A 19,025-nucleotide genomic window follows, 5' to 3' on the forward strand; every position below is an offset into this window, starting at 1 on the left:
TTAATCAGATGTGCATCCTACTTCTCCTTGATCCTGTCTTTTATTCACACACCAGGTTTTGTACACACACGTACGTATGCAGCCAATTTGACAAGCTTATTCATTAAATTACACAGTCTTTGTGGAATGCTGAGACTAATAGACAAACCCACTAACTCTGTTGGCTATTGAACATAAAAGGACAAATATCAATGACTCAACAGGCTGTATAGATGTCATGAGTTATATCTTCTTGGTTCAAACAATGTTGAATAAATATTGAAGTAATGGGCAGTTGAGTTGTATTCAGAGGGTCTGTTGCTGTCTCCAACAGAAAAGACCCGAATTGATGTTGACTCAGTCCGTTACCACCAGGATCTTGTGAAGCGAAACCACAAGCTAAGCTATTGGACGATTATTCTTGCATTTGAGACGTGTCAAATTGCTGCACATTGACATTGGGGATACAATAAAATTGACTTTATGAGCAAATGCTTTGTGTTCTCCAACAAGTGAAGAAAAACCTACCATAATGGTCTACATTACACATCACAAAGATTTTAAAGGGCAGAGCACTATTTTTGTAGCCTTGCTATAGCAACAACAAACCTGGGGTGCATTTCTCGAAAGCATAGTTGCTAACTACGGTAGCTACTTTGTTGGTTGCAATGCAATTTCTCACTGGCAACTACTCAAGTTGCTAACTACTAACAACTATGCTTTCGAGAAATGCACTCCTGGCCTCAGACTTGCCTCAAACGGCTAAGGCACCAACTGTTACACCAGGGACCTGGGTTTGATTCTGAGCCGAGATAATTTCCCAATCCTCCCAAGTTCTGAAACCAATTGGTACCTTGGATGTCCCTTGGAAATTGGCGTATGGAAGCATTGTATACATTTTTCAAATATTGGTGGCAACGGAGCATATATATGGGTTTACCGTGTTTGTAAACACGATACTATAAGGAGGGGCAAGACACTGGCAGCCAACCACGTGAGCTAATTTTTTGACCACCTGCGGTTTCCAACAATCAGAGGTTGAGTTGTGCGCAGTTAGTTTCGCGCAGTCAGGGGTAAAAACAAAAAATGAGAACCCATCCATAGGTCTGGCTGGCTATGTTGTCTTTGGGTATTGGCAAAGGGTTCATGTTCAATAAGCATCACGATACACATGTCACGATGTGATTCTACCACGATGGATTGTGATTCATGTATTGCAATGCATTGTGATATCAGCTTAATCTTAAATTACTTTAAAAATATTTTAATGATAATGAACATTTCCGTTTATTCTGTAAATCATGCTACGGGCAAATGTTGAATTATCTTAAACATAGACCTATATGAAAATATTGCACATTTGACACACACTTGTTAGAAAGCGCCTACGTCGATTAAAAAACATTTTAACCCTTGTAAGGAGTTCGGGTCATTTTGACCTGTTATCAGTTTTTGGCTTGAGAAAAATAGTTATTATTCTTTCACACTGAGATTCACTGGGTTTGGCTCATTTTCAGTGAGGAACATGAATCTGAAAAAAATATATAGTGACCCCCCCTTGCTAACCCCCCTGCACATTTGTATTACACAGGAGGTGTTCCCGGGTCATTTTGACCCGTACCACTTTGGGGGGCTTATACATCAATATTTTCTAAACTTTCTGTTACAACAGTGATCACAAGTTGAGTAGACAAGACAGAGGGTGAAGTATGTGGAAAAAGAAGTGCAGATATTATTTGGTCGTTCAGTTGTGCATCAATGTTTCAACCTTGCGTGATAAGATCACTAGTGGTTCAATCCGAGATCTTGGATTGAGTTTACTCACTTTCTTCACTTTCGTCTCCTTATCTTTCTCTCTCTGTAGCTCCCACTCTCAAAACCACTGATTTGTCAACCCACAGAACATCCTTCATTCACAACATTTACTGGTGACTCATCTCTAGACCCCCAAACCAGCAGGGGGCAGTGTGAGTCCAGTCAGTGTGTGAGCACTGGACTTCCTGTTTCTTCCAGGGAACTTCCTGTGAGCATCCATATTGGATCACCAGCATGGGAACATGTCAGAACGGTCGCGCGAAACTTGAATCCTTGGGATTGTTTGTTGTGGATATTTCCTTTCTTTTTGCCTCGATTTCTCCACAAAAACTAAAAAGAGGAAGAAAACTCTGCTTAGTCCGGAAAAAGAGCCAGAGTCTTGTGAGGGAGAACTGAGTAGCTGTGAAATGGATGATGTGGATCCTCCGCAGGTAGATAGCCAACCGCAGGGACATGGCAGTGGAACAGTGGAGACGAGGGCCAGCGAAAGACAGGTAGGACCAACACAAGACAGAGAAGGAGCAACTGTGGAGATTAAAGTCATTTTGAGGTTTGGGGAGGAGGGAGGACTTAAATCCATGAACCCAGTTACTCTGACAAATGTATTAAAGAAAGATGTGGGGGATATAATTCAGGGTGTGGTTCTGAATTATGGAAACCTGCTGGTGATATGCAGAGACGGGCGGCAAGGTGAGCGTGCATTTGGCTTGAAGACTATAGAACAACGGAAGGTCATTAGTACAAGCTATGTGGGAGTGCGTGGCCGATCTCTTAAAGGGGTGATATGGGGTGTTCCACTGGAGATGTCTATGTTGGAGGTAGAGGCCAACCTACAGGGGGGCAAGCTCAGAGGGGTGAAGCGCATGCAAGCATTTCGTGGAGGTGAGAGGCGAGATTGTGAGGGTGTCCTGTTGGAGTTCGAGGAGGATATACTTCCAGTGAGAGTGTTTTTAGGTCTGGTGAGCTATACAGTACGCGAATATGTGCCCAATCCAGTGCGGTGTTTTAAGTGCCAAAGATTTGGGCACATAGCCAAGATGTGCAATGGAAAGCGCCGGTGCGCTAAATGCAGAGGTGGAAGAAGTACTGAAGTTGTGTACTTAAGTAAAAGTAGAAGTACCCTGCGAAAAAATTACTCAAGTGAAAGTAAAAGTTGTTTACCAAAAACGTACTTAAGTAAAAGTCCTAAGTACTAACTTTTAAATGTACTTTTCAGTACAAAAGTACAAGTAGGCCTACATGCGCAATGGCTGTCTTTCTCCATGTCTACCTACTTGATACAATAGGAAAAATTGTCTGCAACGGTTTTCGGTTCCATTTGAACATGACTATGGAGTCCTGTTAATGTTTTTAAAAGTATATTTTCTGTCTGGGTGTCAATTTGGAAGAGGGGCTTGGTCCCGCCTCCCTGCCCGCAGCTGAGGCTACTGAAATATCCACGAAACACAACAGGAAAACCTAGGATAAATGTAACTAGTAACAAAGTCTTCTCCTAGAAATGTAAGGAGTAGAAAGTACAAGTAATTGTCAAAAAATGTAATTGAGTAAAAGTAAAAGTCTGCATTTTTATTTTTACTCAAGTAAGTACAAATTCCAGAAAAAACTACTTAAGTACAGTAACGAAGTAAAAATACTTAGTTACGTTCCACCTCTGGCTAAATGCGGTGAGGACCATGAGTATGCCTATTGTGGATGTGCTAAACCTGTGTGTTGCAATTGTGGTGGGGAGCATAGTGTGGCTTTTAGGGGTTGCGAGGAGTTGAAGAGGCAGAGAGAGATTCAACAGGTAAGGGCGCAGCACAAGATTACATACGCGGCGGCAGCTAAAATGGTTAAGCCAGTTAGGGGTGGTGGTGAGGTCGTGACTGAGCGTAGCCAAAGACCTAGGTCAGATTCAGGTAAGTTAAGTCAAGTGGTCTCTGTCGACGTAAAGAAGTTGGTTACGTTTGTGGTGGCGGTAATTAATTCTACTATGGAAGTTAAGTCTAAGTCAGAAAGGACTCAATTGATTGTGAAAGCTGCGATGTGTAATCTGGGGTTGACAGATTTGACATGGGAAGATGTGAGTAAGGAGTTGTACTATCAGGCTAGGTCAGAGAAGCCAGGTGGATAGATTCATGTTTAACGTCCTTCAATGGAATGCCAGGAGCCTGCTTGCCAATGGGCAGGAGTTAAAAAAATTTATTGATGATCTTCCGTGTAAGCCAGATGTTGTGTGTGTTCAAGAGACTTGGTTGAGACCGCATTTGGATTTTAGAATTAGGGGATACGTGGCTGTTAGGTGTGACAGGGTGGAAGGGGGTGGTGGTGGTTGTGCTTCATTTATAAAGGAGGGTGTTTCATTTAAAGAGGTGGGTATAGGTAAGGATCAAGAGTATGTGTCAGTGGAGGTTTGGACTGAAGAGGGTAAATTGAGTGTCATTAATTACTACAACCCTTGCAATTCTCTGGATTTGAATAAACTTTTGTCTCTGGAGGGTATTGGGGAAAGTAGGGTGGTGTTTTGCGGTGATTTTAATGCACATAGCACTTTATGGGGGGGCACTAGAGACGAGCCAAATGGTACTGTGTTGGAACAGTTGATGGAGGAGAAAGGCCTTGTCTGTCTTAATGATGGACGAGGAACTAGAATTGATGTGCGCACTGGAAATACTTCAGCTCTGGATTTAACGTTGGTAAGTAGCAACATTGCAAGTTTATGTGAATGGGAGGTGAGGGAAGACTCAACGGTAGGTAGTGACCATTTTCCTGTAGTCAGTAATTTTTTGTTTAGGGGGGTTGTAACTCGGGGGGCTGTTGGTAACAGATGGATATTTGATAAGGCTAACTGGAACCTCTTTAAATATACTGCTGAAATAGAGTTGGATAAGATTGTGATTGATGAAGATATTGAAGCCATGGATAATGGAATTAGGAAAGTTTTGATTGAGGCTGCAGAATGCTGTATCCCAAGGAGTAGAGGTGGTGGTGGCGGTAGAAATAGGAAATCTGTTCCATGGTGGACTGATGAATGCAGTGTGGCAATAAAAGAGAGGAATATTGCGCTGGATGTGCAGAGAGACCTTGGATGTGCAGAGACACCTTGACTTTTGGAAATTTAGTGGCATACAAGAAGGCTAGGGCTACTGCACGAAGGGTTGTAAGACAAGCAAAGAGGGTAAGTTGGGGCAAGTTTTGTGATGGGTTGGGGAGAACTACAGCTGTAGGGGAGGTTTGGGGTGCAATCAAAAGTATGAGGGGGATACGTAGAGAGAGGCAATACCCTGTTCTTAATTCTAGAGGTGAGGTTGCAGTAGCTGATGAGGAAAAGGCTGAAATGATAGCTAAGGCCCTGGTTAAAATACACAGCTCTGATAACTTGACAGTCTCAGGCAGGCATGGACGGGAGGTAACGAAAGCAGCTTACCCAGATATACTTAGGAGGAGGGAAGGAAGTGGAGGGGCGATGGATGCCCTGTTTACCCATGTGGAGGTGGAGAGGGCTATTGGGAGGTCTGGTAACTCAGCTCCTGGCAAAGATAATGTGTGTTATGCTATGCTTAAACAACTGGGGCCAGTGGCGATGACCAAACTTGTTGGATTTTATAATAAGGTGTGGGAGCGGGGGGTTTTACCCAAAAGCTGGAAAGAGGCGGTTATTGTCCCTATAAGGAAACCAGGTAAGGACCCGTCAAACCCGAGCAATTATAGGCCCATCGCCCTTACGTCACATATGGGGAAGGTGATGGAGAGAATGATTGCTGATAGATTGATGTATCAGATAGAAAGTAAAGGTAGAATGTCCATCCATCAAAGTGGTTTTAGAAAGGGGAGGGGAACTATGGACCCAGTTGTGTGTTTGGAGACTGATGTTCGTAAAGCTCAAGCTAATAAAGAGTCTGTTTTGGCTGTATTCCTTGACGTAGAGAAGGCGTACGATATGGTCTGGAAAGAGGGCTTGATGATTAAGGTAAGTGAACTTGGTATATCAGGGCGTGCTTTTAATTGGATTAAGGGTTTCCTATTTGACAGATTTATCCAGGTTAGGATAGGAGCGGCCTTGTCGGGTTATTACCCAGTGGAGAATGGGACTCCCCAAGGGAGTGTGATAAGCCCTCTGCTCTTCTCCATTATGATTAACGATGTATTCAAGAAGGTTGAGGATGGCATTGGGCTTTCACTTTTCGCTGATGATGCTGCAGTATGGAAGCGGGGGAGAAATATTGGCCATATAGTATTGAAAGTACAGGGGGCAATCAGTTCTGTGGAGAAATGGTCATACGCTTGGGGCTTTAAATTCTCTATAGAGAAAACTAAGATGTTGTTGTTTACAAGGAAGAGGAATATGAAGGTGATACTGAAAATGTATGAACAAGAAATTGAACAAGTCAAGGAATTTAAATTCTTAGGTGTATGGATGGACTCTAGATTGACATGGAACTCTCATATTTCATATGTGATCAAAAAATGCATAAGTGTGTCTTAAATGTGATGCGTTGTCTTCGGGGGATGGATTGGGGGGCTAGTAAATCAGCCTTGAAGAAGATTTATATAGCCTTGATTAGATCCATGCTGGATTATGGGTGTGTGGTTTATGACTCTGCGGCAGTGACGTCCCTTAAAAAGTTGGAGGTGATTCAGGCGCAGGCGCTGAGGCTGTGCTGTGGAGCATTTAGGACTTCCCCTGTAGCAGCCCTTCAGGTAGAAGTGGGAGAGATGCCACTAGCCCTGCGAAGGAAACAATTAATCATGCACTATTGGGTTAATCTCAAAGGGCACTCAGAGAATCTTAATCCTGCAGTTCATACTTTGCAGAAGTGTTGGGAGAGTGAGCGGGGAAAACAGGAGTGCTTTGGTTGGAAGGGTAATAGGCTTGCAGATGTGATGCTTTTCGCTCAGATGCGGTTTTCCCCCATTGTGGCGTTGCCTGTAACTCCCCCATGGCTGTTTCCTCCAGTTAATGTGGACTTCAGTATCCTGGATAAGATGAGGTCACGCAAGCCACCCACTGATGTAACTCTGATAGTGGAGGATAAGCTAAGATTCATTTATGGCGGCTTTGTGTCAGTTTTTACAGATGGTTCAAAGGACCCTGAGTTGGGTTGCACAGGATTCGCATTTGTCATCCCGTCTCTGCACATCGCTGTAAAAAAGAGGACTCCAGATAATTTATCAGTATTTACAGTTGAGTTGTTGGCAATTTTAGATGCCCTTCAGTGGCTGGAGGGTGCCAACATAAAGGAAGCAGTCATATGTTCTGATTCATGCTCTGCTCTACAAGCGATCAACTCTTTCAGGTCTACTAGTAGACAAGATGTACTTCTTGAGGTCTATGAGAGCCTATATAGGTCTCAACAAAATTTGCATGTCTCTTTTATGTGGGTTCCTGCTCATAGGGGTATTGAGGGGAATGAGGAAGCTGACCAACTGGCTAAGCAGGCGGTGGTGGCAGAAGTTCCAGATATGGAAGTAACTCTCAGCAGAGCAGAAAGTAAAGCACTGGTCAGAGATTATTTTATCAAGAAATGGCAGGATGACTGGGAAAGGGCTGTGAAGGGGAGGCATCTATTTGTTTTTCAGAAAACTGTGGGTTTAAAGGGAAGAGTTGCGATAAGAAGTACAAAGGAGGAGAGAGTTATCACTCGAATCAGAATAGGACACACTCAATTAAATAAGTCACTTCACATCATAGGGAAACACCCATCAGGTCTTTGTGAATATTGCAGGAAAGAAGAATCAGTAGAACATGCATTACTTCATTGTGATAAATATATTCTTCAGAGGAAGCCAATTCTTCAAGAGCTTAGGAATCAGGGAAAAGGCATCAGTCTGGTTAATTATATCACTAGTGTTAGACAGAGTACTTTTTTCACCTATTTAAAAGAAACAGGTTTATTTGACAGGATTTGAAATACAAGTACACACACATGCACACACACACGCACACACACACACACACACACACACACACACACACACACACACACACACACACACACACACACACACACACACACACACACACACACACACACACACACACACCTTACACAACTCTTGAGATTTAGGGAATGTAGACTCTGGCTCTTTTAGGACAGTAGAGGGCGGACATGCGCCTAAACTGAGCGCTACTCGCCCATTAAACCCACAAAGAAGAAGAAGAAGAACATGTCAGAACAAAAGAAATACAGAAAAGGTTGTGAATACTCACCTGAAAGACTAAAGCAACCATCCTAAAACAAAGAAACCCCTCAGTTGATGTTCAAGACGCAACTGGTAATGAACATTTGACACATTTACTTGAAATATGTAGCAGATGTCTTAAGATGTGTTGACAGCAATTGTTTGGTCTTGCATGTTTATGTTGAAGAAATGCCATCTTTGATGCTTGCTATGTTTCAATGTAGTTTAGTCTACTTATGTGAATTGGACAGCTGAATTTGTTTGTATATGACAACTTTTAACTGCTGAAGTGGTAAACTTAAAAACTAACACTTATTTGCTTAAACTTAAAGTTTATTTGCCATTATTAACTACAAGTTTACAGTTTGTCTTTTTGTTTGTTGAGTTTGATCCTAATGCCAATGCAATGTTTGTTTATTTCAAGGTTTTCGACCTGATCGACCCAATCTTTAATAAAGAAAAGAAAAGAGAAGATTTGAGTTGTTCCTTTGCGTCCTTGAGGACAAAGCTCTTTTCAAGTTTGGGCAGAGAACTGAGGGAAACCTGTGATAACTTGACAACCATAAATAAACAGAAATTCCCAGGCAGGTTGAGGGGAACATAAGGATGAATATGAGCTATGATTTTTTTCATTTTTCATTATTTTTCTATGCCTGGGTCAAATTGACCCGAACACCTTCTATGTAACCAAAACACGAACACCTTACAAGGGTTAAAAGACAAAACCATAATCTGTCATAACAATTGTGTCTTATAATAACTCTTGTCATAACAACGTTCACAAGCTAATGAGTGACACAGTTGACTGAGGCGTAACACGGTATGAGACGCTATGAAGTAATGTTAAAAGTTATTGACGATTAGGGGTGCGCTGTGGCGCAGCAGTGCAGCTTGGGCTTACATTGGCCATGGGGACCCCGGTCCGAGTCCGGCCGGGGTCATTTCCCAACCCTCCCCCATCTCTCTCTCCCAGTCATTTCCTGTCTACTCTCACACTCTCCTATAATAATAGAGGCCAAAAAGCCCCCCAAATTTAAAAAAAAAAAAATGTATTGACGATTAGCCCAAGTCATGAAATCCCCTCATCTTCTGTTACAGTACCGTACGTCTGGTGCCCTGAACAAAATGTCCTACTGTGCGTGGATGAGGTCTGTGTTTGCGGTAGGCTATTATAATTTATGGTGGCGGTTGACTCAACTGTCAGCTGTACGGAGTCGTAAAAAAAAAAGTTCTCACATTCTTTTTGTTGTTGTTTTTGGTTGTTTGTTTTTTTCTTTTCTTTTATCCCTCCCCCATCTGTTTATGGCAACAATACTTGGAAGGCCTCCCGTCCTTGAGGGCTGGTCTAAAAAAAGGCCATGGTTTTTTTTTGTTGTCTTTTTTTGTCTGTCTGGCTGTGCAATTTGGGGAGAAGAAAAGTGTCACCCTTTAAATCCTTAACACATAGTCACTTTGGACACTTTGAAAGCCGAGTAGCACACTGTGGATGGCATGACTGGCTTTGATTCTTCCCCAGAAAAACACTGAAACAGGCTATTACTTGCTCGTCAGCCAGCTGAACCTGAATCTCTCTCTCTCTCTCTCTCTCTCTCTCTCTCTCTCTCTCTCTCTCTCTCTCTCTCTCTCTCTCTCTCTCTCTCTCTCTCTCTCTCTCTCTCTCTCTCTATGTGTATGCGTTCAGACAAAAACAACAAGTTTGATCATAAGCAGAGCTCCTGTTGATTCTGCTCTGTGGTGGTAATGGGCTTTGTGTGTGTGTGTGTGTGTGTGTGTGTGTGTGTGTGTGTGTGTGTGTGTGTGTGTGTGTGTGTGTGTGTGTGTGTGTGTGTGTGTGTGTGTGTGTGTGTGTGTGTGTGTTTTGCATGTGTGTCTATAGGTCTTGGAGTCTGTGTGTGTGTATGGTGTGTGGGGGGGAAGTATGGTTTAAGATGTAGCCCCTTAATGCACGCTGTATCATCTGAGGCACGCTGTAATAGTCATTGAAAGGTTAATTACCATAGTACTACTCTACTATGACATAGCACAGGGCCTTTAGCAATGCACATGTGACATTGAGAGAACATTCTACTTGGTCATTGGCATTCTGGTAACAACACATTTATAATGCTGTGTTTGTTTGTTTGTTTGTTTTTTGGGGGGGGGGTGCTTTACAAGCCTTTATTGTTTCTCTCTTGTCTCAGACAGGACAGTGAAGTAGAGACAAGTTAGGAGAGAGAGACGGGGAAGGGCCGGCAAAGGACCCGGGCCGGGAATCGAACCCGTGTTGGCCGCATAGTAGACGATGACTACCACGGTACACTGAAACAAATTATTTGTTGGCGGAACATAAAAAAATTATGGAAAGTATTTCCATCCAATTTGATTATGCTACCTTAGCAAGAAATGTTTTTGTTGAGTCACATTAAGGTCAATATGTTGGATCAACATAACATGTAAGTGTAACTGTGACCTAAGTACAAGGGGTACAGCCAACATAACTTTTAAAGGTTATTTCAACCTTAATAGAAAGGGTTAATCCATCATAACTTTTACATGTTGCTCCAACATATTTGGTTTAGGTCTGGATGAACCAACTTCATGGGGTAGTTACAGCAGTATTTACATTGATAGACTCAACAAAGCAACATCTTGCTATGGTAGCATAATCAAATTGGATGGAAATACTTTCCATAATATATTTATGTTCCCACAACAAAATATTGTTTGGATTGTTCAACACATCTAATTAACTGTATTAAGACAATACTTGTCAAGCCACATGAACATCAAACATAATAAAAGTCAATCAGAAAATCAGTATCAGTTCAGATCAAGCTAGAAAACACCTCAAGGCACACGCATCTACCAATATGCATGTCAGCCAAGTTCGTCAGTTGTAAGTTGGTTCCAGTTGAGCCTAAGACCAACTACAATAAAGTTACACGCGATAAAGTTGAAGAATTAGTTGCCTTTACTATGTAATGATCAAAGCAAGATACAAAATGAGGGTACCTCTTCAAGTGCAAATGAGAAAGATTAATTTCTCAATTTCTCTAAAAACTCTTAAAAAAAAGGTACACTGTGCAGGAAATGGTCAAAAAAGGTACTGCAACTATCATGCTGCTCATTGAAACTGGGCTGCCTATTGCCAAATGTGATCTTTACACGAAAGTTTGCTAAGTAATAAACACATATTTTATAGTATGGTCCGAGTACAGTCATTTTTGCAGCTAAAAATTGCAATTTCTTGACATTCAAAATGGCCAAGATCCCAGTTTCATGTATGAAAAGTGCAATTTTTCCCAGTCATAATGAATACTAAGAATATGATGGTGGTTAGGGTGCATCAGATGCCCCCTATGAAAAGATATTGCCTTGGCCATATAGTAAAAATGTTCTACACCCAGTAAAAACACACTGTGTAAAATATTTTGAAATTTGGATGAAGTCTACCGGGGCCACCAGCCCCATGAAAATAGAAAATAATGGTGATAGTCAGAATCTTGGAATAGAAATGGACATTTTGCTGCATAAAGCTACCAAATAAAAACATATTGCCTCAGCTGTGTGATAAAAATGTTCTATGCACAGTAAAATCACTCTGTGTAAAATATGTTGAAATTTAGATGAATTCTACCGGGTCCACCAGACCCATGAAAATACAAAATAATGGTGATGGTGATGGGCAACCTGGATTCCAAAGCTGAAGTCCAGTGCCACATATTCCAAATGACATACCTAGTTTTACCTTTCCAGTTAGGGCAATGGGGCACCTAAGTCACGCCCTTCTACTTCCGATCCATGGGGCTGGAGCTCTCAAAATTTTGAATGAGAGTTAATGGAGCGAGTCAAGCTAAATCCTCATCCCGTTTGGCATGTGCTCCGGATTTCACATATGATGACAGTGAATTTGAAAGGTTTGGATTTGCGTCGTAAGACCACTCATTTTCGACACGCAAGAAACGTTATTTTAGCTTTTGTGCAAAACTATGTTAGAGACTACACGTGCGCCTCGCATATCTGACGTGAACCGAGGCACAGCCAACCCTACCGCTGCACTGCGGCTTAAGTGGCTGCACGTCGGACATGCGACGTCTGTTGTGTAGTCCAAATAATTGTATATTTTTGCACACACACAACTCAAAAATCGCTTGCCAAGTGAAGTCAACAAGCACACCATTGGTTGTTATTAATTCTGAGGCACAGCATATGTATGATCGACGGGGAAATGCGAGGTGGGTCGGAAAATAGCTTTGATCAGTCCATTACAGCCCAGTCAAAAGTTTTTGCGTTGCCAGCCCCATAAGCCGCCCGGAAGGGGTGGAGACTTAGGTGCCCCATTGGACAGGTAAAACCAGGTAATTTGAAATCTGTGGCACTGGATTGTAGCTTTTGAATCTAGGTTTGCCATGGTCTTAAAACAGAGGTGGACAAACCGCGTGACACATTTGCCCCAGCCAATATAATGAACCAGCTGAGCCTAATTACCACTTAAGCCAGGTTGATGAGGTAATTAGTGAAATCACCTGTATTGGGAGCACAAATCTAAGCAGGTTGTGTATTCAGTCGATCCACTTACACAGACTTCAGTCTCAGGACAGACAAATTTGCTCTTTTGCAACACAATATCAATTCCTTGCTGCCTTGGACCACTAGTATCTACTAGTGCTAGTATCAAGCAAGATATTGCAAAGCTGCATGACTGTTATATTTGTTTATTATATGGTGTGACGTCATCGGTCGAATGCTCCATTCATTTCAACGGGGCTCCCCAACGTTCGCACGTCTGTTATTTTTCGATAACGGACGGGTTGGTCTATAACAGACCGCTATCAATGGCAACAAGACTTTTCACTGCTAAAGCGACTTTTCAACAAGACTCTAATCAGCTGCTGTGATAGACAACACCTGTTGTCCTGGCTACCGAGCTGTTGCCTAGCGGTGTTCCACAACGGCACTGTTTTGTTTTGCGCAGCAACAATCTATAATAGACTTAATATTAAATAGGCCTAAAGAAATGTCCCCGCCATGTGTGAATCATTTAAGTATATCCATATAATAAGCGGGTTAACTTTCGGCGAGTCGGTCGCTTTGTGGAATAGCAGCACTTCAGAGAGAACAAGACCCCTCCGCTCTGCGTCGGGGTCTAAAGATTCTCTCTGTCGTGCTGCTATTCCACGGTAGCGACCTTCTCGCCGAACGTTAACCGTTACGTGTTTCACCTGTGGGCCTACAATTCATGGAGGAACATCTGTACTAAAGCTGTGAATGTTCCTTGGAATGCCTAGGCTACAAGGCAGTCAATACAACTGTATTGAAGAGTGCCATTACTCCACAGCACACAAGTGAACACTGCACACTGCACACAACAAAATTGCATTTATGCCTCACCCATGCAAGGGGGCAGCCCTTAGTGGCGCCCCATGGGGAGCAGTGCGGTGGGACGGTACAATGCTCAGGGTACCTCAGTCATGGAGGAGGATGGGGGAGAGCACTGGTTGATTACTCCCCCCACCAACCTGGCGGGTCGGGAGTCGAACCGACCTGGCGGGTCGGGAGTCGAACCGGCAACCTCTGGGATGCAAGTCTGACGCCCTAACCGCTCACCCATGACTGCCCACTTAAGTACAGGTTTTGGGAAGCCACTCTTTCCAACATCACATACAGTTGTATTGTATGTACTCTATTGAACTACTGCAGGGATTAGTACAGATGTTCCACCAGGTATTAACAGCTACCTGTACAATCCTAGGCCCACAGGTGAAGCACACAAAAGTCATACAACTTCGCAATCTCTTGCTTGATACTGGCTATATTTATTGGCTATATTTGGAATATGTGGCACTGGACTTTGGAATCCAGGTTGCCCATCACTATCACCATTGTTTTGTATTTTCATGGGCCTGGTGGACCCAGTAGAATTAATCTAAATTTCAACACATTTTCCACAGAGTGATTTTACTGTGCATAGAATTTTTTTTTATCACACAGCTGAGGCAATATGTTTTTATTGGGTAGCTTTATGCAACAAAATGTCCATTTCTATTCAGGGCTGGATTGGGCGATAAATAGGGCCCGGGCACTTTCGGATTTAAGGGGGCCCCCTCATTATTATTAGTGCCGGAGAACTGACTCACCGGTGGGCCCCGCACCGTCATGGGCCCCTATTTTCAGTAATGTAAAAAATAAAACAATGGGGGCCCACGAGGGTGCGGGGCTCACCGGGAAATGCCCGCCATGCCAGATGGCCAGTCCAGCCCTGTTTCTATTCAAGATTTTGACTATCACCATTATTTTCTATTTTCATGGGGCTGGTGGCCCAGGTAGGCTTCATCCAAATTTCAAAATATTTTACACAGTGTGTTTTTACTGGGTGTAGAACATTTTTACTATAGGGCCAAGGCCATATCTTTTCATAGGGGGCAACTGATGCACCCTAATGGTGGTGCTAAGTATTCATGAAAAAGGTAACATTAGTGAATGGGTAGCATGAATTCTGGAAATAAACAACTAAGAATCTTACACAGTGTACATTTAAAAGCAGTGCAAAAACTGATGAAACAGACGGTTAGAATGAAACAGAAATTTGAAAGTGTACTTCCATTCTGGAAGGTAACAGAGATTAAGAGCATAAACCAAAACAAACACTGCAATGGCCACAGGTACGTTACCAATGTCGTTGAGGACTCTCTGCCGATCACACGCACACGAAGACAATACGTTTCAGCTGGACCGTCCAGATCAACATCCTGGAAAACAGTAAACAAAACCCATGATTGAAGCCGTAAGCGGTATTTGTGGGCGCAAGTTTGGGGCATTTCTGTCCACCCTAACACACCCAGAGATGGGAAAAGTAGTATAGTAGTATATTTAGTATAGTTTATGAAAGGTATGAGGAGGATGTTGACTTGTGTGCCCTCACACTGCCTGTTTAGGCAATTGAATGTGAGATCAAACTGATGTTCAATTACCTCTCTTCGTTTTTGGTGTGGCTATGACCCCATTCTGGAGTATGTTTCTCAACAGCATCTCAACTACAGTAAAAACTTTGCTTGCATGCAATTTCCCATTGGCAAAATACCAAGTCGCTAACTAACAACGGTGCTTTTGAGAAACAGGGTCATGATCTTTTCACGAGTGTTGGTGAGAAACTTTACACATACAGCTAAGTATACAGTGTGCAAAATTGTTACAATACATTACATTACACTTAGCTGACGCTTTCATGTATTCAAAGCGACTTACATTTATTACTTTTCAGGGTATTGGTTACAGGCCCTGGCGTAATGTGGGGTTAGGTGCCTTGCCTTAGGCACTTTAGCCATTGATGGAGATGTAGTGACAGGTCAGGGGAGATTCAAACCTGCAACCAATAGATTGAAAAACCAACTCTCTAACCACTAGGCCACGACTGCCCCACCAGCACAATTATTAGTATTTTGAACATATTGGCCCTTTTAGGCACATTGTCAACCAAAAATTGCATGAGAGAGAAAGATATGTCAAACCCCACCCATCCAATGCAAAAGAGTCTGCTCAAAGTTTGGTCTCCTAAGGGGGAGTTGTCTAAGGTGAAACTATGAGAAAACTATTACCCTACAGCACGATCGTATTCCAGAACTAAAACCTATATTGAGTTTAAGTTTTCTTCTAAGATAACTTCTGCTGCTTCAGTAATGCGGCCTTCGCAATGTGCCACAGCAAGTGCAACACCCTCATGGGTAGATAGAGACCTGCAGAGATCTACAAATCAGAGATGACTGGTGTTGGATTGAACGTGAAATTTGGCAAAGGGTTTGTGATGATGTGAGGGTGCTTTAGCAAAGCTGGAATTGGGCAGATTCGTGTTTGCAAAGAACACATAACTGAGGCCAAGATGGCACATCAATGCAAGAAGGTTTGGTGTGTCCTCCAGCAGTGTCCAGAACGTGGATGAGATGCCAGGAGACATGTCAGGTAGCACAGGAGGAGCCCACCAGTAGGCTTGGGCGATGTCCCCCTAATTGGCAGCTGACGATGTTTACAGTGAGACGATGCGATGGACGATGATATTGTTTTATTACATTTTTTTTTTAAATGATCATATGTTTCGTTTTTTTGGCTTTCGCTAAGCTATTATTTTAATATATTTGCTTTAAGAGTAGGCCTAAGTCAAATATATTAGTTTTTAAATTCTTACAAAAAAAAAGTTTAAACCTCCTCCAGCTGCGCTACTGTCTGCAACAGAGATGGTCGCTCCTCTGCTGTCTGAGAGAGCGACTCTCCCCGACCGACCCCTCCCCATCGCCCTTGTCTCTCGTGTCACCATCAGCTGCTTTAAGCCCGCTCTTCCAAACTCCACCGCGTGGAAACTTATTTTCAGTAAATTTCGCGATGCAGCCTACTGCAGGCTGCTACTAGAGTGTGTTATTTGACGGCGTAGTTCTATTTCAAGACCAGCTGTGTCATGGCGTTTTTTGCATACCGGTACATAACTTTAGCCATGCAGGGAAGCCCAGAACGTTTGTCAAATGGAAGAGATGAGAACCCACGCATGCCTTCTCGAGGTTTTGCAATGGATTTTAGCCCGAGTTAGCAAATTACCCGACGCGAATGTTTCTTAAGCACACGGCGAGACTTTTTAATGCATCAATGTAAACAATTGCGGTGAAGCCACAAAGACGCGGGCAGACATGGAATCGCTTGCCCTCCCTCTTGGCAGTGGGCTAATCAGAAGTGTAGCTTACAATCTTGTGTGGCTACTTCACAAGACATCTCCATCGCGGAGAGATTAAACATTTTGAGTCGAATTTCCGTTAAACATGAAATGGTAAACTGTCGCAATTGCTGAACGATTTGTTGCTTTCACTTTAGGCTACTCCGGAGGGAGAACCAATGCCTCATGACTCTCCGTTGTAGAAACTTGGGTCACATAAATAAATGTAGGCAATCAGACACTTACTTGAACTCATATGCAGCAAACAATAGTAGGGCTTAGTTCACAAGTTTTTTTTTTTTTATTCCATTGCGTTTTTTTTCGTAGCTATAAAATTCACTCTGCTTGAGGCTTGTGTTGACAACCTCGGTCCGTTCAGTCCTGCTACCTGCGCAGTCCGCTGCTACTAAGGATTTTACGGTAATGTTTCAGTTTATTGCAATGCCAAGCACCGTAATGATGGCAATAGCAGCGGCTTCAAAAATACAAATTCCTTGGCATCACGATGTTGGCTGTCCATCGTGATGCCAGCTGTCCATCGCCGATGGACGATGACATCGTCTATCGGCACAACCCTACCCACCAGAGCCCAACAAAATGAGCCTTGCAGGCCACTGATGTGTGCGATCTCCCTATGCCACCTAATAACGAAAAAGACAGATCTAGCTGCCGAGTTGTAACATACCACTTTGTCTGGCTCTTCATTCAGGTAGACCGTCAGCTCCTCAGCATGCACTCCCTCTTCACATCAATGTTGTCAGTCTGCGTATGAGGGCCGGTCAATGTATGCCAGGAAACAAACATGCAGGAAAAACATTTTAACCAACAGGAAGAATAAACGCAGTACAGGTACAACCACATTAAACAAAGGACACATCTCATTTATCTAGTAGCGCAGTGTATCGTTGGTACTGGCAGTGAAGTGGTACAGTACGTCACTGTTTGATATGGCATGCTGCAGCTCTGACACTTTTCCATTAGCCCCAAGTACTCGGTACCATTTCAGCACTCAGCCCTGGTTCCAAACGTACTGAAGTGATGCCAAAATGTGACGTCTGACCTTAAAAAGGTACACTGTGCAGGAAATGGTCAAAAAAGGTACTGCAACTACGCTGCTAATTGAAACTGGGCTGCCTATTGCCAAATTTGACCTTTTCATGAAAGCTTACCAAGTAATAAACTAATATTTTCTAGTATGGCCCAAATACAGTCATTTCTGCAGCTAAAAATGACTATTTCTGGAAATTCAAAATGGCGGACCATGGAGAAGATCCCCCTTTTCATGTATGAAAATAGCAATTTTTCCGTCATAATGAATACTTAGAATTTGATGGTGGTGGTAAGTATTCATGAAAAAGGTAACATCAGTGAATGGGTAGCATGAATTCCGGAAATAAACAACTAAAACTCGTACACAGTGTACCTTTAATTCCCCTGATCATTTCATGGGAATCGCAAGCCAGACAGACATGAGAATCAAATAAAAAATATAATAATAATAAAACAGAGCAGCAACCACATCAACTGACCTGCAAAAGACTGTTATATCATTGCCCAGGACTGCTGTGTGTAAAGCCAGCTGTAGTTAGAACTGAGGTGAAGACAATGAGTTCAAAACTGGCTGAAGGATTGAAATTAGTGGGAGAAATGCAATATGATCCAAGACACCCTACTTCTCCCCATTACATTAGATCTTGAAATTTTAGCATTACTGTGATGCATGGCAGTGTGCATGTTTTACCTGAGTCATGGGCACCAGGATCCTCTGTATCTTCCTTGCATGAGAAGCACCTTTCTTGCTGAAGACCCGGAGCAGTGTTGTTGAAAGACCATCCAGCTCTGAGAAGAAATTCAACAGCAAACCAACTGTCATGATCCTCTTGAACTTGGCACTTAACTTGAAACAGGGCACAAAACACATACCTACAAAATACTTGTAACTTAAGACTTGTGACAAAGGTTACAAAAAGGCCTGATGGTCTTACTAAAATGAGGAAATAAACACACAAAAAATCAACAAATAACTTACCTCGCACATGTTAAAAAGAGCAAGCCATCTGGATTTAAAAACTGCAATCGTGGGGGCATCACAAATTACTTCATGCCTTCAATGAGCAAAGGTCTTGGTCAGTTGAGCTGAGGACCCAAACGTCTTGAATTTCTGTTGTGACCAGAAAGACAGATAAACTAATATAGGTGAAGGAGACAGCTATGCAGAGAAAAATGTAAAATAATTACAACAGATTTTACACACACACACACACACACACACACACACACACACACACACACACACACACACACACACACACACACACTAATAGTCATAGATTAGATACTACACAAGAACTTTCATCACCTTTTTCAGGGGCACCTTGTGAGAGGTAGCTGAGGA

General features: G+C 42.7%; 1 long non-coding RNA gene across 3 annotated transcripts; it reads right to left on the bottom strand.

Moving 5' to 3' along the window:
• Positions 1–14,333: 14,333 nt before the first annotated feature.
• Positions 14,334–19,025, bottom strand: LOC134439786 (uncharacterized). 3 transcript variants are annotated; one of them, XR_010032851.1, is made up of 5 exons: positions 18,990–19,025; positions 18,660–18,791; positions 18,160–18,469; positions 17,316–17,392; positions 14,334–14,684 (listed from the first exon to the last, which is right to left on the bottom strand). It is a non-coding gene; the product is annotated as an uncharacterized LOC134439786 (long non-coding RNA). The 3 variants fall into 3 exon arrangements; XR_010032850.1 differs by lacking the exon at positions 18,990–19,025 and having other exon boundaries at positions 18,372–18,469; positions 18,660–18,901; XR_010032849.1 differs by lacking the exon at positions 18,990–19,025 and having other exon boundaries at positions 18,660–18,901.

The sequence above is a fragment of the Engraulis encrasicolus genome, chromosome 23 (assembly GCF_034702125.1).
Source record: "Engraulis encrasicolus isolate BLACKSEA-1 chromosome 23, IST_EnEncr_1.0, whole genome shotgun sequence".
In the NCBI taxonomy this organism is placed as follows: domain Eukaryota; kingdom Metazoa; phylum Chordata; class Actinopteri; order Clupeiformes; family Engraulidae; genus Engraulis; species Engraulis encrasicolus.